A 17,437-nucleotide genomic window follows, 5' to 3' on the forward strand; every position below is an offset into this window, starting at 1 on the left:
ATTGATTTAGTTCATCATATTAATCAATTAATGGAAATAACATATTAATCTTAATATTTACAGAAAAAGCATTTGATAAAATTTAACATTCATTTCATGACAAAAACACTTACAAAAAAATACTTGAGAATAGAAGAAAATTTCATTAGTTTGATAAGTATTATCTACCCAAAACTTGCATCAAATATCATACTTACTAGTAAAACTTGAGTGGTAAAGATCAAGAACACATAATGCCTAATCCTTTGCCACTTCTATCCAACAACATACAGTGCAGTAGGACAAGAAAAGAAATATATAAGAATTAAAAAGGAAGAATCAAGACTGTCTTTTCTTTAACATACAGATGATACACTTCTTAAGATAAATAGAATCAACGGGAAGAATTATCAGCCTCTCTAGATTAATAAAAGAAATCTAAAATACAAAAATCAATTGTGGGACACCTGAATGACTAAGTCAGTTGAGTATCTGACTCTTGCTTTGGCTCAGGTCATGACCTCAGGGCCATGGGATTGAGCCCCATTCAGGGGCTCCACCTTCAGCAGAGAGTCTGCTAGAGATTCCCTCTGACTCCTCCCTCTGCCCTTCCCCCACACTCTCTTTCTCAAGTAAAATTTTTAAAAAGTCAATTGCATTTCTGTATGTCAGAATCATACAGTTAGAAAATGTAATCTTAAAAATGCAACAGTTATAATACTATCAAAACTATGAAGTATCAAGAAATACATTTAACAAAATTTATGCAATAAATTCTTGGAGAATTTTAAAAAATATTTTTATATTTTATAAGCATTAAAGAAGACTTAAATAATTAGAAAGATATACATCATGCTCATTTATTGGAAGACTGTAATCTAAGGATCTCTTTAAATTGGTTTATAAATTGGTTTATAAATGGTACTTTCAATATTTTTGTTTATTTTTTTTATTAAAATAGACCTTTAACTCATATCTCACACAAAAATCAATTCCAGACACATTAAAGACTTAAATGTAATAAACAAGGTAATAAAACTTATAGAAAATAATATAAAAAATAACTATGATCTCACAATGAAGAAGAGTTTCTTAAATAAGGGGAAAAACCTCAAGCCATAAATGGAATGATCAATCAATTTGACTACATTAAAATTGAGAACTTCTGTCCTCACAACAAGATAAAAGTCAACATATAAGCCACAATGTGAGATAAGACTACATAAACAATCCTGGTCAGTCACTAGCAATTCATATGGCACCTTTGGACAAATTTGTAAAGACATTACTTCAATTTTTGGGGAGTATAGTTTCATATACCCTGAGAAACCTTGTAAGGTTATGTCAGAATTAGAGCACCACTGTAAAAGTGTAAATTGGTACATCACCCTGGAAAACAATTTTGCACTATTTGGTAAAGTCAAAGATATTCATACCTTTAGATTCAGCAATTCTGTTCTTAGGTATAAATCCTTGCACGTGAGCATCAAGACACATGTTCCAGAATGTTCATTGCAACACAAATTATAATACAAATAACTAAAAATTGAAAAATGATGTCATTTGGCAGTCTGCAAATTAGATGCTGCAAAGTAACATGCTTCTATGTGGGCAAGGTTTTAGAAGACCCACTCTAGCCCTCCTAACAGGGTGACAGGTCCATGGGACCAAAGGAATACATCAAGCTAGAGAATTTACTCCACCTCTGTATCATGTTCAAGGGAATTGGCACTCCACAATATCCCCATGTCTGCTTGCATGGTCTGTACTACTATTGGTCTGAATTAAGGCAAACCACACTACTGATAAGCCTGAGGAATGGTCAAAGAGTGGCTGTAGCTGAAGGCCTGGATAATGGGCATGAATAGAGCTTGGAAGTTCAGACTGGTGTGTACACATTCCTGTAGTTGGGACACAGTGAGAGTAATAAGGGGTCAGGCTGTGGGGGACCAAGGGCCAGTCTCTCCATGTCTTGGTGTTCAGAGTAAAGGAGTCTGAAAATTCTAAATTTAAACCTAACCTTCTAGGTTCCTATGAAGGTGTATTTGCCCAGAAAGTAGAATAAAAAGTTTTAAAGAAGAGTTTATTAGGGGATCCCTGGGTGGCTCAGTGGTTTAGCGCCTGTCTTTGGCCCAGGGTGTGATCCTGGATCCCCGGGATTGAGTCCCACGTTGGGCTCCTGGCATGGAGCCTGCCTCTCCCTCTGTCTGTGTCTCTGTCTCTGTCTCTCTCTCTCTCTCTCTCTCTCTCTCTATATATATATATATATATAATAAATAAATAAAATTAAAAAAAAGAAGAGTTTATTAGCTTGATTTATAAATTTCAAATATTCAGTCATACAGTATACAGAACTCTATCTGTACTCTTTCTCTGGCCATGCAAAGACAGCAACAGGCCTGATGGTAGAAAACAAAAAGACATACTTCAATGGAGAATTATAAATCATTCTGTACGATACAAAATAGTGACCACATTAATGAAATGAATAGAAATAGAGATAATAGAAAAATAATAGTAGAAGTAGTAGTAGAAATAATGGTCACAGCATTATCATCTTGAGAAATCCAAATGCTTTCATCTCTCTGGGTACCTTCCCAAACTTTTTTATCAAAAATGTTGAGATACCAGACATAGCTGAATAATTACATATGAAAATAAGCGCTGTATATTATCTGTTGAGTTTTATTATATATTAGACATTATGTTGAAATATCTTTATATTCAATTTTAAGGTATAAAAAATACGGGCCACTAACTTAAATCAAATATTGTAGAATAGAGTTAAGAAAGAAATTCAGCATCTGTTTCACCATTTTTTATTTTTATTATTTTTTTTAATTTTCAAAATCTTACGATTTACAAAAATTCTATTTGGCTTAGAAAGGGTGACCATTTCTTTCTTTTCAACAACCCCATTACTTTTTGTGGAAGAAGTTTCCTTCTACTATAGTTTTTGATTCAGGGGCCTATTTTTTGATAGTCATACAGGATGACTATGTTCAGTGTGAATTTGTTTAACCATCCCCAATGTCCATTCTAAATCTTGGATTATTTGACAGAAAAAAAAAATCATCCTGCAGAACCATTCTCCAAATTCTAAGAATATGAAAGTCCTCACTCAGTCGAAAAGCCATGAGATCCAAGTACAAACAAATGGAAAAATATGGCAAAGGTCCCTGAGCTTCTGCCAAAATAAACTCAAGAGAAAACAAAGGGGAAGTCATCATAGATGTTTTAGCATTGGACAGGATTTATAAAAATCAACTATTCAAAACCCAGTATTCTACATCCACTTATCATCCAGCTTCTCACCTAGAATAGAAGTTTTAATATTCTGGAGACCCACATAAGGAATAGTCCTGACATGTGCGAGGTGCTCAGTGGTAAATATTTGTTGAATGAATGAATGAGCAAACATATTTTCTTAATGGGTTATCTTGCTGGTTGTTATTTGTCATCCTTTTATTTATTTTAGGATATCAGCACATTAACTAATGTTTCTTAAAGCTTAGTTTTCTCCCTTAATTCTTTTTTTTTTTTCCCTTAATTCTTAATTCTTTTTTTTTCTTTTTTTTTCCTTAGAGCACTTTGGTGTGTAAAAAATTTCAGAGAGCTTAAAAAAGTTAAATATCGACCCAAGCAGCATAGTCATGCAACCACCACATTTCTTCTTTTTAAATAAAACTAGTACAATTTAATAGATTATGTTTCATTAACAGCATCTTAAATAAATCTCTCTTTTAGAATTACCTTGCTTAATCTCTTGTTCCCAATGGTTTTATTTTGTAGTCCAAATCTGTACCCAGTTTCATGTTGGAAAGACAAATGGAGCAATGTACTAGTGTATCTGGAAGTGGACCACATAACATCTAGTGTGCTTTATTTTTTAATTGCTCTTATTCTGAGCTAAGTGTTCTTCTGAAGTGTTATGCTGTTTGCCAAGAACTGAAGGTGAAGAGGAAAAATAGCAAGAGCCTCCTTGAGCAAGAACAGAAGAGAAAATTAACTAAAAGGGAAATCAAAACTAAGAATTACATAGGGAAAAAAAACAATTATGAAGTCATTAGTGTTGCTTTACTATAAGCAACATTAAAAAAAAGTGAGTACTTCAAGTTTCTGTAAATAAATGCAGAGCAGTATCCTATTCTGGCAGACCCGAAATATGGGGTAAGTAATTAACCTTCAGGTTGTCAGAATTGATACTCAGTCGTCATCAGTGTGTCTTCAATGGTATAACCCCCAAAGGAAAACATAATTCTTGTTGCTGTCACTCTCATTTGTGGCCCCAAATCACACAGAGAAAGTTTTTTTCTGCTTCTTTCTCAATGCAGAATGCTGCCTATGAAATTGATTCCTGTAGAATAATAAGCCAGCTGAAATGTCTTCTGAATGATAACATTTCAGAGTCTAGATTTAGGTATCACATCATTGCATATTGAAATCCAATTCATACATTTTACTGATCAGATGAGACATCTTCTAAATTCTTGTGGTTAGTTGACATATATTCAAAATAGTTATCATGGGATTCTTAGGAATAGCAAACTGATAACTAACCTCCACATAGAGGAGTTAGGAGTTTTGAGCATTAGCTCTCACCATATGTATTTCACAGCTTCAAATGATTAAAAAAAAAAAAAAAGAATCCCCAAATTATCCTTATAAACTAGTTCTCCACCCTGGGTATAGAGAGGGTTGAATAAATGAAATCTCACTACTTGCTGGAAATAGATACCAGTTATCTGGGCAAGAAATATAAGATGTTTATGCTGTTTTCTTAATACAATCAGGCTGTGAGATGAACATTTTGCTTTATAGACTTCATGAATTTTTTTGGAACTCATTTTCTTCATTTTATAACTTTTTGATCCATTTGTGATCCTTACATATACATGCATAGAAATACTATTAGTTACATTAGGATTACTACTACAATCCTTATGGCTTTGTCTTACCGTTAATATATTCATAGTGATTAAGCTAAAATAAATCAGCACGAAAAAGCTTTACTTCTTAGGACAGATGTGTCTATCTCGCAGAATCAATAATGTATTATTTGTATTTCTAACAGACTTTCTACCTAAATACTGGTTCTACTATCTCTTTTCAAAAAGAACATATAAAACGTCCGTTTCTTCATTTTTTATTAAAATATTTAAGTTTAGAATTGCTTCCTTTATTAAATTAAGTTCCCATTTTAAGACACTTAAGACACAAGGACTCCACCAAAGTATATAGAACCATAATATAAAGTGAAAGTTTAGTAATAAATGCAATATGGAAATTTCTTTAAGATTTAAGATAACAGCCAACATTTAAAATTTTTATTTCTTCTTTGGAAGATAACTAGAGCCATATATTCGATTCAAAAAAATGATTTGAGGGTAAGAAAAGGCTTGTTTTATCTTGCCTAGTAATAGATTTTTTTTCTCTTTTGCTGAATTCTCTGCGTGAATAACAAGAGTGGCAGCCATTTTCTCCCAGCTCAACATCAAAACCCCTTTCATCTGCTGTCTAAATGCAAACAAAGCAAACCTTCCACCAGGCCTTTCTTTCCAGATAAATTAAAACTCTCATGTCCTGGGGCCTAAATCAAGCCTACAGGCCTTCCCTAGATAAATCCGCTCTCAACCTGAAATCTTCTTGCCACACGTGCTCCTTGTAAGATAATTTTGCAGTAGCTAATCAATAATGCAACAGTAAATTGCATTTAAATAAACATTAGCAGCCCCTCTTAATGAATAAAACCTCATCTGCAATTTGTCAAAGTCAGAAATACTGGACTCTTTTGATATTCATTGGAATATTGGAAATTGGAGCTTTGACAGATTTTATGTACATTGCAATTACCATTGTGTGTGTGTGTGTGCACTTAAAAAAGGCTTATTTTTATACATTTTGGACTGAATATAGTGGAATGTACAGCAGGTTTCTAGACTGGAATTCATATGTCTGCTACCACTCTGGTTAAAAATATATCAAGATAATCCTGCTTTCCATTGCAAATTATGAGGCAACCAAGTTGTATGTAGCTCATTTGAATTTTCTGACTTTAGATGAAAAAAAGTAGAAATCTTTATTCTGAAATGATGATGAAGAAAACTACTTGATTTGATATTATGTATATCATTATTTTTGTATCTCACTGAAAATTGTTATTATTTAAGGAATTCTGAAATAATTATAGAAATTAAGATAATCATTGACTTTCATACTTAATATCTTAAATTTATAAAATTCCTTTTTCTAAAAATAAGCATTTTTATGTAGATTGTGAATAACGGGTTTAATAATTCCCTGACATTCACTTCTATTATTCTACAGAATACTTACTTTACAAAGTAAATGGCTATTATTTTAAAAGTGCTTTAAAAAGACTAAACAAAATATTAAGACATATCTTTAGATAAATCTGTAAGAAAGAACATAAGACCATATTCGTGTATTGTATTTTAGGGTGCTCTGGGATATTTTTCTTAAATCCAAGTTTAATATCATGTTCTGTATCCTAAATACATTGTATTTTAGAGGTCCATACTAGAACACTCACTTAGAGTCAAAATTAATGCCATTTAACACTATAAAAATAAATAATGCTATTTTATAGGAATTTCAAAGTGTTTAGCATGGGAACAAAACGAATAATATTATAAAGATTTACTTGAAGAAGGAAGCTATTCTTCCAGAATAGCATCAGAATTGAAGCCATTTTTAATTTATATATTCTTGATATAATGTCATTGGAATGAAAAAGAAAAGTAATCATGTTTTATAGATGGAAAATTTGGATTAGTCAGAACTACACCCAAGAATTACACCCAAGAACCAGTATTCAAAGTACCAGGTCATTTCCCATGTCATTTCCGAGCTCACATGCCAAATGGACATTCAAAGATGTGACTGAAATAGGCTGAAACAAATAAACAAACAAACAAACATACAAATAAATAAATAAATTAATTAATAAATAAGGCTGAGCATGCATAGACAAATCCACAGAGTCATTTTGACCCTTTGAAATATTCACACTTTCCACAGAGTCATTTTGACCCTTTGAAATGTTCACGCTTTCCTACAGCTAATCATTGGTAAAGACTTCTTTATTTTTTTAATTTATTATATTTTTAGTAAAGACTTCTTTAAATGGCATATTAAGAAAGATATAAACATGAGAAAATTATTTGTGTTCTAATTTGTTAACCTTTCTGTCTCCCTCTGCTCCCAATTCCTATGTACACCACCGAGCATTCAGTTGCATTCGATACTCCAGGCATCAAGAGCCTATTGCAAGCACCAGGCAGCAGAGGAACATCTGCCACTATTTATCTTACTCAAAGTTGAAGAGTAAATGTAGATGCAGACCCAAAAACTTAAAATGGAGAAAGGTTACAAGCTCATCAAAAGTTTAGGCCTTGCTCCTATTATGTCTTTCTTACCTTTTGGAGAAGGAAAATGGATGCAACAATACTCACCAGAACACAAACTTTGAAGCTCTATTCAAAGCTACAGTAAAGTAACCCAGAAAGCCATGGTAAGCCTTAATAAGGAACAAAATAGTTGTTAGAAATATCCTGATCCTCCATTATTGAGAATGAAAGTGACCAAAAGGACGTGTGTTTCTGTCAAAAGTTCTAAGACTTCACATTGTCTAAAAAACCCCAAACACCACAGGTTTTAAATATAAGAGCTAAAACCATAAAGCTCTTAAAAACATAACATTTTTGTGACTTTGTTAGTGACAGTTTTTTAGATATGGCAACAAAAGCACAAGCCAGAAAAAAATAATTTTTTCTTTATCAAATTAAAAACCTTTGAATGTCAAAGGGCACCAGTAAGAAAATGAAAAGAAAAATAAATAAAACTTAAAGAAAAGAAAATGAAAAGACAATACCATAGAATGGAAGAAAATATTTACAAACTATATGTCTGATAAGGGACTTGTAACCAGAATACATAAGTAATTTTTACAAGTCAACAATAAAAAAGGTAAATAACCCATTTAAAACATGGGTAAAAGATCTAAATAGACATTTCTCCAAAGAAAGTACACACATGGCTGAGAAGCACATGAAAGTATCCTCAACATCATTTGGTGATAGGGAAATGCACAAAACCATCATGCAATGCTCCTTCATTCTCATTAGTTTGGCTATAATTTAAAAAATAGTGATAAGTTTTGGCAAGAATATAGAGAAAGTAGAGCACCACATCCACTGCTGGTAGGAATGTAAAGTGGTGCAGATTCTGTGGACTTTCTGAAAATTCCTCAAAAAGTTAATCATAGAGTAACAGTATGATCCAGAAATTATACTTTTAGGTATATAACCAAGACAAATGAAAACACGTGTCCACACAAAAATGTATACACAAATGCTCATAGCCACATTATTCAAAATCACCAAAAAGTGGAAATAATCTAAATGTCCATCAACCGATGAGTGGATAACAAAATGTTTTATATCTATATTATGGAATATTACTTAACAATAAAAAAAGAATGAAGCATGCTACAACATGGATCAACCCTCAACGCATTATGCTAAAATGAATACAGCTAGTCATGCACACACACACACACACACACACACACACACCCCACATACTGTATTCCATTTATATGAAATTTCCATAATAGGAAAATCCATACAGGCAGAAAGCAAATTAGTGCTTTCCAGGGCCTAGACAGACAGAGAAATAGGAGTGACTGCTAATGCATACAAGTTTCTTTTGGGAGTAATAAAAATACTCTAAAATTATAGTACTGTAACAATTGAACAACTGTGGATATCCTAAAAATCACTGAATTGTAGATTTATAAAAGGATGGATTTTATGGTATGTGAAGGATATCTCAATAAAGATTTTATTAATTATACCTGCACACAAACAGAGGCTTAATCGAAGTTAGACAGAAATTGATTGGACTCCGCTCTTCCACTCCTCAGCTGGGTTACTTTGGGGATTGTGGCTTTTTATCAGTAATGAATTTAGAACCCCCAGGATCTGGCCGGTTGTAAGTATTCAATAAGTCAGAACATTGCAATTAAGAGGACAGACTCAGCAACCAAACTGAGTGAAACTCTGGCTGTACCACTTAGAAGCTGTTTTGGCCAAATTATTAATCTCTCTGTGTTATTATTATCTTAAATGTAAGAAGGGGAAAAATAATAGTACCCACCTCATCTGAGTTGTCATGAGTCCTAATTGAGTTAATATAAGTAATGTGCTGGGAGCATTTGAGATATTTAAGACAACAGTATCTGAATGCAAAATGAATAATATTTTCTCAAATTTCTACACCAGTTACCCTCGCACTGTGAATTACAGACAAGAATTATTAGATTGCAGTGTTTATACTCAGCCTGAAGACTTTTAAATGGAAACATTAGAAAGTTATATTTACTGCACATATACATATGTAAACGTGTGATATTTATGTTAAGATGTAAGTCACTGACAAAGTCTGGACCATCTATGGATGATATGGTCATATGGAAAATAGCAAGAGGCCTCTGGACAAGGCTAGGGGAAAGTTTGATTCAGGCATTCAAAATCAATTTGAATTGAAAATTTTATTTTGTAATTATGGTTAAAATATCAGAATTTGGGGGATGCCTGTATGGCTCAGCAGTTGAGAATCTGCCTTTGGCCCAGGGCATGATCCCAGATTCCCAGAATTGAGTCCCACATTGGGCTCCTTGCATGGAGCCTGCTTCTCCTCCCTCTGTCTGTGTCTCTGTCTCTCTTTCTGTGTCTCTCATGAATAAATAAATAAAATCTCTTTTAAAAAATATAAGAATTTTCCTAAAGTAACAATTTAGCCTTTGATGTTAACTGCCTAGCTCATCATAAGTAGAGTACTCAATAAAAATGTCTTTGAAATGTTAAAGAGTAATGCACAAATAATTTTTCAAAACCACTTGTTCAATTTTCAGTCCCAAATAGAGCTTGTCATTCTATTTGGATAAGACTACTTTGATAATTTACTTATTACAAAATTTTCTCATATACTAAATATTAATGATATGGGTAAAAAACTTTTATTTAGCTATTTTCCCTAATGAAGAAAAAATACCGAAGAAAAAGAAAGTTGATGAAGGTCGTGTGGTTTGTAAGTGGCACGGCCAAGACTCAAACCAGCATCTCTAAAATTCTAGGCCAAATTTCTTTCTACTATACTATTGGATCTCACACTTTTTCAATGAAAGAAGTGAAAATAAAACCATAAAAAAGATAAATAAACAAAAATTAAAAAATAAAACCGATCCAGTTTCATGGATCACCCACCACATGATGGTAATTGTCCTTCTAGTACCTGTTGAGATGAAGACAAAGTGCTATATAAACTTAGTAGCACTTTTAAATTAATTACATTGCAACCAGCCCATCAGTATCTATATATATTTGAAAAAAATAACAACTTATGCAATTAATGAGCAGACTTGGCCAGCATGGCTAGAGTCCATTCAAAACTCTCTTCAGAATTCTCTCATGATTTTTCACCATCTACTTACTCTTCATGCTGCAGAACTAATAATCTGACTGCTGTTTAGGGTTTGGTCTGCTTTATTTGGGACACCATAAGCAATTACCCTTGAAATAGCGCAAGCAAAAAGGTAGTTTGGGATGCTGTATTTAATCACCAAATATCAATTCTTAATGTACCAGGAGGGGATTTAAGAGTTCACAAGCCAGCTAGGCTGGCAAAGTGAAGCCTAAAATGAGGCCAGAATACGGCACTTATCCTGGGATTTGGGTTAAACATTTTCACTTATGTCCCCCAAATGACGCACATCCTAGAGGATACCTGAGGATTGACCAAGCAGCTCAATCAGGAAGGAAACACACATTTCAATTAGATATTCACCATAGAAGTGGATTATATACCTTTTATGATCTAATCAGACATGGCTATGGGGAAACAATCTTAGCAGATTTCAGTTGTTTTTCATCAGTGACTACAAGCCATAAAAAAAAAAAAAAAAAATTTTTAAAAACAAAACAAAACCAACCAGGATCCTAACCCACACAGCTCTGCCTGATGCTAAATCTTATGGTCTTTCTACTCCACCATGCTGTTCTTCAATTAATCCTTCCATAAGACTCTTTAGGGAACTAATGGGGTAACTTTCTAAGTTTACCCATAGTTCTCCAAAATCAAAGCCAACCTGAAGTCACAGTTGGGTAACTTCAATAAGGGTATATAACTAATTCTTCCTAGAGCAAGGAAAAGAATCCCCTGAGGATTGTCAAGGATAGATTACAGAATTCTTAGGAGAGTTAAAGACCTGGCCTCTTGTTCCAAGTTCAGTAATTGAATGTCTTGGATGAACTCACTTAACTTTTGGGTGCTGCAGTTTTCCCAACTATGAAATAAGAATTACCAAATGAAAAATTTGGACCTTCAAACCTTCAGTAGGTAATCAGAGAAGCTTCTCTCTATGAAATTTCATAAGTACCTGTAAAAATTATAAAGAGAAATACAAGGCACCAAAAAGCAGATTAATATTGGAGAAGGACAGCATTTTAAAATTTGGCTTAAAGGTAAGGACTCAAAAAAAAATAAAAATAAAGGTAAGGACTCTGTTCTGGAGTGTTATAATTAATTTCTCAATTGAATGAAGCTGCTTTGTTCTTCTAACCCAAATTAAAACAATGACATATTTTATATAGTTAAAATAACAAGAAGAAAATAAAAATTTTAACTAACAATAGCATACATTTATCATTCTTTGAACAACAAAGTAACTATTTCTTAAAATGTTATATCACACTTAAAGATATGAATTTTGAAGTTTAAAATCTGTAATAGAAACAACTTTTAATATAAGGTATAAAAAATAATGGTTAGTAGTATTCAATTTCTGATGGACTCAGTAGTTTATAGTATTGGTTTCTGTAGAAACTGAATCAATAATAAATAATCTCAGAGCTAACAAAAGGACTCCTAATGTGTAGGTGGTCCCAGAAGAGCAATGTAGAGATATATATAGATATATATCTACATATATATATCTACCCTTAGTAAATTAAGTTTATCATCCATCCAAGTCCTTTTATGTTGAGAGAAGGGAGCTTCTCTCCTATTCCTCCCCACCACACACACACCCTGCTATGGGCATATTCACCAATTGCTTTTGTCTACAAACTACTAGATATAGTAATTTTAGTGTCCTTGGGGCTACCTACTAAATTGTCATTGCTACTGAGTGACAAGACAATCAGATCATCAATGGAAATATTCCATTCTCAAACAGAATATTTTCAAATATATTTGTAAATTTTTTAATAAAACAGAACCATGCACAGTAGTGAGAAATTGAGATTCAGGTAATTTTCCCAACTTACAGAATTTCCAAGGGCACCGGGTATGTCACATAGTTCTCAGTTCATTTTAATCTCCCAAACATCTTAGTGAATCTATATAAATCCCACCTGAAATACATGCTACATCTTTGTGCCCATGTTTCCCTCCAAATGTTATCCCTTCTTGGGGGGAACAGGCACTTGGTGATGGGAATCCTTGGAAAAGAGCAAAACGGTGTCTAGGGATTCTCACTGGAGCCTTTAGGGAACAGCTGGGGAGCCTCTCAACATGAAATGGAGCTGGGCAGCTGGCAGGCTCTCTCTTCCCCTTTGTTGATTTTTTTTTTTTTTTCTGTGCAGGGTGACATTCCCCTCCCCCACATCACCCTTTTCTTGAAATCCTTTCTAATCCTCTTCATAATGCCCGCCTCCTTGGTGGGACAGAACTTTTCTAGCCCACCATAAGCACCAACAGGAGCCAAGAACTTTGTGCTTCCACCTTGTTAAAAAAAAAAATAATGTAAGCACTTTGAAGTTTATGCACCCAAATTGCCATGCACTATCCTGATGATTCTAATAGCCTTTAAGTAGGTTCCACCCGCTGTTTCCAATCTATCCCTTTGTCCATTTCATTTACCCTTAAAATTTCCAGATAGATAAATATGGAATTTAGAAAATAAAAATGATGGATAAACGTATGTTTCTTTTTCTTTAAGAAATCTTTTCTTTTGGGGAAATCATTCTATATTAATTCAGTAATTAATTAACAGAAAAGAGGCACTACTTAAAGCAGTTCATTTGAAAATCATTATTTTTTTTTCTATTTTCTAATACAATTCACTCTGAAAACTTTTTGAAAACAAAGTTTTGTGAATCTTTCTTATTTTACATGAGGTAGGGTCACACATCATCACTGGTCTTACTAGTGAATCATTTACTAGCCAAATATTTTATTAAAAATCAGTATCTATTTAATAGACCTTTCTAATAGTATTACATTATCCTTTAGGGTGAGAGCTGTTATTTATTTATGCAGGATCTTTCAGCGCAGATGGGACATCTCTTTTCAAGGGTTTTTTAGCATAGCAATGATGAAGAAACAAAACTAAAAGCAATCAGTACTCAAAATGATAGCCCTTCTTTAGCCAATACTAGGGCAAAGCTCATCATATCATTTTATTATTTTTTTTCTAAAAAAAAAAGTATTGGGAGTCCAAGAAAAACTACAAGTGAAGAGAATATCCAATAATAAAAGCCTGACCTTGATTAAATTATTTTTACCACACTGGACCTCAGTTTCCTTGTATGAGAAATAAGGAGATTGAATGAAATGATTTCTAACATCCATTTCTGATTAGGAGACAGATCTCATTGCAAGCATTAGAAATGATTCCTTTTGTTATTTGGCCTTGACTCAATATGAATAAGGAAATGTGTCTCCATATGTAATTAATATAGCATTTGAAATGGTCTTTTGCAACAATTGAAGGATAATATAATAAAATTGTAGAGATATTTTCAATTTAGGAGAATTTGGAAAAGTTTGCAGCTTAGAGGAAGCTTCTGCAGAGTATTTCCAAGAAGAAATTAAGGTAGGGGATTTGTTGCTTTCCCTGGCCATTAAAGGGATGGGTCTGCACTCATCTGTAGCAGTGGAGGCTCACGTCTATGTGAGATATAGATTTGCAGATCTGCATTACAATGCCTTACACATGACCTATGACATTCTATTAGGATGTCTTTGGAATTAGGCTCTTAGAACAAAGGTATGGTTTCTAATTTATTCATTGCTTTAAAAAAAAAAAGAAAAGAAAAAGAAAGAAAGAAAGAAAGAAAGAAAGAAAGAAAGAAAGAAAGAAAGAAAGAAAGAAAGAAAGAAAGAAAAGAAAGGTGGAAAGAAGAGAGAGAAAACCAACCTTTAGATAGTAAAAGATAGAAAGAGAGAAAGAAAGAAAGAAAGGTGGAAAGAAGAGAGAGAAAACCAACCTTTAGATAGTAAAGAAATCTAGGAATTATTTCAAATCAGGTACTTCTTTTTATCTTTAATAATGGTTTCTCCTTGAACTATAAGCTTTAGTGTATCTAGAATGTCCAGAGGTTACCAGGATACAAAATTTCCTCTAAGCCATTAGAACTCCCAATCCTGATTAACAAAAAGTGGTCAGATACTAACAACCTTCTTTATCTATTTCTACAGGCATCTTAAGATTAACAAATATATGTGTTTACCTTTACAGAACCATGAATTTACTTGTTTTATTAAGTGAATTTATTGAAATACCCATAAGAAAAGGACAGAAAAAAGAGGTTTTCCCTTATCAAAATATATAATAGAAATGCAAAGTGTCTGAAAAATATTTCTTTGTTCCTCGAAGATTTAATGTGTTTGTTCTTAATATAATAGAAATGGGAAATGTTCTTTTACAAGGCTTAAATACATTCTTAAATTACCTGTGAATGTAAATATTATGATCTACTTGCCTGGTTTTGTGTGATTGTCAAAAATAGCATATTTCATATAGTAAACAATATAAATGTAAGTTAGTAATATAGTTAAACCCACCATGCTTTCAAGAATACCTTCACAAATAAGCAAGATGATGAACTTAGCAACAGGACATCCACTGACCAACCTGCATTCCAGAGCCTGACATAGAAGGGTCTGGGTAAGTAAACTTAAAGGTTTTCCTGAGGTACACCAGCTGCTTTGCCATTTGCTGCATTTTTCACTTGTTTGTTTGTTCATTGTCTCCCTTCCACATCACAGTTTCTGAAAGAACGGGTCAGCTCTGATTGTGCACTGGGAATTCTATTGGCACCACCGTTTAGCAAGGACCTGAGAATGTATCAGTGAAGGACCAAAAAAATGAAGGGCTAAAGATTACAAACTGAACTTCTTAAAATAAGGCAGCTCTATGCTTTCTGTGAATCAACTAAGAAGCACGTGAACAGTTTTATGGATGACCTGTTTAAGGTCAGCAAATAAAAACAAAATGTTGAAATCCATTCCCTAGCTCTGTTATTGCAGTGATGTCACATAGAAGGAGAAGAACCTCATCGGCCCTCCTGTCGTCTCAGGGTTCATGACGTCAGCAGAAAGCTTCAAGTAATTTATAGCATTTTGTTTACTCTGGAGCCATTTGATATGTATTAATACATGCAGCAGCAGCTGTCTCTTTTACAAGAGAAGTGTGCTCACATGAGCTCTCTCACCCAAACTGAGAACATAAGCACACTCTAATAGCAAAAGAGGCAGCTGCTGTTGCATGAATTAATATATTATAAGTTACTCTCTCATTTGTTATTCTTTTTAAAATCTCACTATATTTTAAAAATAAAAACACTCAAGACTTAAAAAAAATGGAACTTCTATAGAGAACTCATAGATTAGTAGATACCATGAGGAAAATTACGTCCATTTCACTATATTTTTAGGGATGAATTCACTTGTATATCAAAATAAAAGGCATCTGGTGTCTTTGAAATGCTCAAAGTAGGAAAAGAAAGGAAAAGGGGTTTCCTACTTCTAGTTCTGATACAAGACTAAGAATGGAACTTATTCAATAGCTTATATATAATATCAGAAATAGAAATGACCATTAGTATTTTATTCACTCAACTTTCTCAACATTAAAAAAAACCATTTTGCAGGTATTAAAATCGATTTATAAGCTACCCATGAGTTGCAAATAGTTAAATTTAATATCCATCCTTGGAAATATTCTAAGAAATAAAGTAATTCAGGATTCTTGACTCGGAGTATACCTTCTTAGAACCCCAGTGGATACCTGAAACCATGGATAGTACTAAACCCTATACATACCATGTTTTTCCCATATGTACATAAAACTTAATTTATAAGTAAGTCACAATAAAGGTTAAGAACAATAGCTAATAATAGAATAATTATAACATTGTAATACAAGTTTAGTGAATGTGGTCTCTCTCTCTTTCAAGATATTGTAATATACTCACTTCCTGTGGTGATGTGAGATGATAAAAGGCCTATGTGATAAGACGAAGTGAGGTAAACCATTTAGGCATTGTTATATAGCATTAGGCTACTACTGAATCATCTCCTTCTGGCCTTTGGTTGACCACAGACAACTAAAACTGTGGAAAGCAAAACCATAGCTAAGATAGGCCTGTTTAACAGTTATCCATACTGCAGCTAAAAGGGTTGAAGAGTTGTTTTTTATACCACCTGTTCTTAAGTCAATATATAGCTCAGCTATATCTACACATATATTTACATACATGTATATACTTATATGTTCTGCTTTATGGCATGCAAAATTACTAAGAGCAAAAGTAATTAATGCAACAAAACCTCAACTATTTCTAAATAATAGAGATACTTAAGATGATAGAAATTTTTATACTGTTTGAGATTGGGTTACTTCAGTTTATTGTCTGTTCATTTGTTGTTTTAAGAAACTTTTTTTTTAGAGAGCAGAAAGGGAATTTCTTTTTAGACAAATGGAGAGTTGGTTCCATTTCCTTGAGTCCTTTCAATTCCATTTTATAATTTCCTGTTCTTCTCAGCACTAAGGTTACATTTCCATTTTGTAAATATTGTACTGTGTAAATCTTATACTTATAATTTTATGCATTATTTTATCATTGTAAAATATCTGCAAATGAGTTTTCTGTTTATCTAGGAGTCTTAAGTATTTAATATCTTTTTTTATGTTATGCCAGCTCTGTTAACAATATGGCTCATTATTTAATTCAGAAAGAATTTAAAAGGTGTGAGGTTTGTAACGGAAAGTGCTACGGTGATTTGCATTGACCTAATTAGTTCATTTACATGTTGACCTTTAAAACCAGTGAAATTTTGTAAACCTAACTTGTGGTTGCAACTACTCCACAAAAGAGATCTGGCAGATGGGCTAAGAAATGGAGTAAGGTTCATAAAGAAATACTGATGATAAACTAAGGGAAAATAAAATTAAAATAATGTACTATCATTTCAAAGGATTGTATAAAATCACCTTAGTAATTGGAATATTTCCCTGTAACATATTCAGAGCAGCCGGTCAACCAACTGGATCTTTCCAATTGCATTTTTTTTTTTTTTGAGAGAGAGAGACAGAGTGCACACAAGCTGGAGAGGGGGAGAGAGAGAGAGAGAGAATCTTAAGCAGGCT

General features: G+C 33.1%; 1 long non-coding RNA gene across 7 annotated transcripts in view; it reads left to right on the forward strand.

The window, feature by feature from the left end:
* Positions 1-17,437, forward strand: part of LOC102153892 — a 69,300-nt gene that overhangs the window by 39,112 nt on the left and 12,751 nt on the right. For all 7 annotated transcript variants that reach the window (XR_005381003.1, XR_005381005.1, XR_005380999.1 and 4 more), the window contains 3 exons: positions 3,772-4,081; positions 7,235-7,513; positions 15,055-15,261. This is a non-coding gene — a long non-coding RNA (uncharacterized LOC102153892). The remainder of the gene's footprint in view (positions 1-3,771; positions 4,082-7,234; positions 7,514-15,054; positions 15,262-17,437) is intronic.

Source organism: Canis lupus, chromosome 29, assembly GCF_011100685.1.
Source record: "Canis lupus familiaris isolate Mischka breed German Shepherd chromosome 29, alternate assembly UU_Cfam_GSD_1.0, whole genome shotgun sequence".
In the NCBI taxonomy this organism is placed as follows: Eukaryota; Metazoa; Chordata; class Mammalia; order Carnivora; family Canidae; genus Canis; species Canis lupus.